This window comes from Lepisosteus platostomus, chromosome 5 (assembly GCF_059453375.1).
Source record: "Lepisosteus platostomus isolate fLepPlt1 chromosome 5, fLepPlt1.hap1, whole genome shotgun sequence".
In the NCBI taxonomy this organism is placed as follows: Eukaryota; Metazoa; Chordata; class Actinopteri; order Semionotiformes; family Lepisosteidae; genus Lepisosteus; species Lepisosteus platostomus.
In genome coordinates this window covers 13,773,665-13,777,574 of record NC_142615.1, presented here as the reverse complement: position 1 = coordinate 13,777,574, position 3,910 = coordinate 13,773,665, and the positions used below count along the sequence as shown (strand labels likewise).

Genomic DNA, 3,910 nt, shown 5'->3' with positions numbered 1-3,910 from the left:
ACAGTTTAATTAACCTTGTACAGTACTGAAAGACCAAAATGCTTTTTTTAAAAGTTATTTAACATTTTATAGAACTTTGTCTACTATGGCAACATGATGAGCTTGGCCACTTATCTTAGGATAAAGATAGGATAAAGGTTTATCTTTTGCACCTACCTGCCCCCCAGGGAAGGCCAATGCTTTCTACGTTGATGGCTCCCTACAGTAGACTGTACCTTATCTTCAAATGTAATGTATATTGACCCAAATCAGTTTTGGAATCCAATCTACTGACGAGATGGAGCACATCCTTTTTTCAGGATTTTAGCATCATATGTTTAGTATATTTAGTCCCTAATGCTGAAAGAAATGATCATAGAACATTTGGACACTTTGTGGGCATGAAATACAAAGAAAATCATGTTCTATGGTACAAGATAAATACAAAACTTAAGCTTTTATTTTAATTAGATTTGTTGTTAAAGCATAAGCAATGATTTATTACATTAATATATGTGAAAATAACATTTTAGCATCATACGTTTAGTATATTTAGTCCCTAATGCTGAAAGAAATGATCATTTGTTTAACACGCACGGGTCTGTCTCAAAGGATGCAGTGCTCCTGAAAGGGCTCTCAAACCCTGCATTTAAGATGCCTAGCTGTATCCCTCACATGTGGCACCTCAGAATGACTTCTAACCTTACCTGTGGTGTCTTCAGTCCCTATTGCTCAATGCATGGTGTACGTACTACATACATGTGTCTTGAGAATGAGGAATGGGCCCCTGAGACAGTCATTTGCCTGTTTCACAAATGATTGTATTTTACTAGAGATTCTGTTTGGGATTCAGATGTGCATTCGGATTTATTGGTACATGCCCAGGGCAGTAAGCAGTCTGAGGATTTATTTCCAGACAGCATAGAGCAGTGAAGCAGTGAAGTAGTGCATAAAGCATAAGCAATCATTTATTACATTAATATATGTGAAAATAACATTTTAGCATCATACGTTTAGTATATTTAGTCCCTAATGCCAAGGACTCCAGCAGTCTTACAACCACTGCCCTGTTTGCCTCGCCAGACCCGATCTCTATTCTGTTGTAATCCACGATGTTCTTCAGGTGATTTATCATGTCCTTCCTCGCCTGTTGAGAGGCCATCCTGATCTCTTCTGCCGTGGCGTGCTTCATACACGCCCTCTTCAAGTGAGCAGGAAGCTGATCAAAAGTATTCAGGCACATCTTGCACACCAGGGGAATCCTCGTGGGTTTCCTTTGAAAATAAATAATACCATCTGTGTATAGAAACAAGCTAAGACTGATTTCTTAAATTATCCTTAATTTTCTCTCTCATAGTTTGAGCATAATGATTTTATTGTATTTATATAAGAATTGCTCATTGCTCCAAAATAAATAATGGTTTCATAAAAAAGTGAACACTTACTTGGTCTCAGTCACAGACTTTCCAATAGAAGCCATTGTGGAGTTCAGCAACTGCAGGTCCTAGAAGTGGGGAAGGAATTTTAAAAGAGAAATTGAATTACAAAACAGAAGGAATGGCTGAGGGATCACTGAAATATATATATACAAATTCCAAAGACTGAGTCTATATCTCCTTTAGGTGAGGACAGACTGGATCAAACAAAAACAACATTTGAAGTGAATTGCAAATGTATTGAGTTGTGATGCAACTGTAACTTGAACCTAACATGACTGGGGCGTGCATTTTTGAAATTGCATTTTCACAGCTGAAATACAAAATGAAGCTGATCGCAGTCCAAACTCAAGGTATTGTTGTAAAACTAAATATTCAACATGTTTCTACCTGTCCCTTTTCAGCTCACTCAGAAGTCCACAGCCTGCAGCCTGGTGCCTCTCTGTCTCTCCCCCTCCACACTGCTGGTCCAGTGGAGGTGCTGTTTGATCCTGCAGGATCTGTCCAGTCTCGTATAGTCTTACTGAGCAACGCAGGGCTCCCTGGCCCCAGGTACGAACAGTGAGTGTCAGTGCAGAACAGCTCTCTGACCCTCCGCTCCCTCACTCCAGCTGATCAGGGCAACTACACAGTGAGGGACCTTAAGGGAAGCAGTATCAGCACTGTGATCGTCACTGTGGGCGGTGAGCAGGTCTACAGTAGGGTCACTAGAGGGCTCTATATTCTTGACAGAGTGTGTTCTTCTATCATCCTCTGTCCTGATTGTCTTTCAGCTCACAGAGACACTGTCACCCTGCAGCCTGAAGCCTCTCTGTCTGTCCCTCTGTTCACTGGAGAGCCAGTGGAGGTGCTGTTTGATCCTGCAGGAGGTGGAAACTGGACCTCAGTGTGTTCTGTCCAGAACAGCACAGCCAGCTGTGTCCCCCAGTACAGTTTTTTTTATTTTTGATGATTAGCCATATGTTGATTATAATATTGTACATAATGTATAATTTGAACTCGATATTTTTCAGGAGTGAATGATTGTTTATTTTCAGAATAAATTTCGAAACCAAATTATTGTCCCTCGATCTCTGTCTCTCTCTCGTCCTGCTGTCTGTCTGTCCCTGCCTCTCTGTCTCTCTCTTTCAGCCCTGTCTGTCAGTCTGTCTGTCCCTCGATCTCTGTCTCTCTCTCTCCTTCCTCTCTCTCTCGGTTTGTTTGTCCCTCAATCTCAGTCTCTCTGCCTGCTGTCTTTCTGTGCCTTCATCTTTGTCTCTCTCTCTCCTTCCTTTCTGTCTGTCTCTCTGTCTGTCCTGCGTTGTCCCAGCTGGGCCTGTCTCCCCGGCTCTCTGCCTTCAGCTCTGTTCGCCGATGTCCCACCAGCCCGTCTCTCTCTCAGCCTGTCTCTTGACTTGCAGGAGGAAGAGGAGGTGGAGACAGCTCCTTCGGCAGGAGAGAGGAAGGAGGTCAGTGCTGGTCCCACCCTCCTCTCTGTCCTCAGTGTGTCTCTCTCCTCCTCCTCTCTGTCCTGTGGTGTCCAGGCAGTGTGTCTCTCTCCTCCTCCTCCTCTCTGTCCTGTGGTGTCCAGTGGGTCAGTATTAGTGGGCTACACCCAGGCTCACTCACTGCGAGTGTGATCTCAGCAGAGTCTCTGTGCTCTTGGGACACTTGACTCACCTGTCTCTCTCTTTCTCTCCCTGTGCTGTCCCTCTCCTGCCCCCTCTCTCCCTCCAAGGACTCCAGCTGGAGGAGGTCCAATCACCACCTCCTGTGAGACAGAAGAAAAAGAAGGTGGGTAATGCTCTGATCCTCTCTTTACTCCTGTCCAGTGTCCAGTCAGTGTGTCTGTATGAACCCCTCTCTCTCTCAGTGCAGTGTTCATGTACTGGAGTGTCCAGTCAGTGTGTGTGTATGAACCCCTCTCTCTCTCAGTGCAGTGTTCATGTCCTGGAGTGTCCAGTCAGGGTGTCTGTATGAACCCCTCTCTCTCTCAGTGCAGTGTTCATGTATTGGAGTGTCAAGTCATGTGTCTGTATGAACCCCTCTCTCTCTCAGTGCAGTGTTCATGTCCTGGAGTGTCCAGTCCGACTCTTAACGTGACTCTCCTGTCTCTGCTTCAGAAGCGCTGGTGCATCTTTTTGAAGTCCCTGAGCTGCATGTCGGTGGAGACAGAAGATCAGGACGAGCCAATGGAAGTGGCGGAGACCGTATCTCAGGAGAGGAAGAGCGAGGGAGAGGAGGAGCAGGCTGCTGGGAAGGACAAGAAGAGGAAGAGGAGGTGCAGGTGAGCAGACAGGGGGGCGCCACCCGGTCGTGTCTGTGATTCAAGGAGGAGTCTCCTCTTGCTGTTTGATGTCATGGTGACGTCTGTGTCTGTGTCTCTCACACCTGCAATTACAATATTCTTTCCAGGTTCCTTTCCTGGTTCTGTGCCTGCTAAGATCTGGACTGGACTAGACTGGACCGGAGCTGAGGGGCCCCAGACTGTGCTGGTCCGAAGCTGAGGGGCCCCA

The 3,910-nt window shown here is 45.8% G+C and overlaps 1 long non-coding RNA gene across 1 annotated transcript; it reads right to left on the bottom strand.

The window, feature by feature from the left end:
- Positions 1 to 922: 922 nt before the first annotated feature.
- Positions 923 to 1,552, bottom strand: LOC148663771 (uncharacterized). The gene is made up of 2 exons (XR_015936446.1): positions 1,425 to 1,552; positions 923 to 1,253 (listed from the first exon to the last, which is right to left on the bottom strand). It is a non-coding gene; the product is annotated as an uncharacterized LOC148663771 (long non-coding RNA).
- Between the last annotated feature and the right edge of the window lie 2,358 nt (positions 1,553 to 3,910).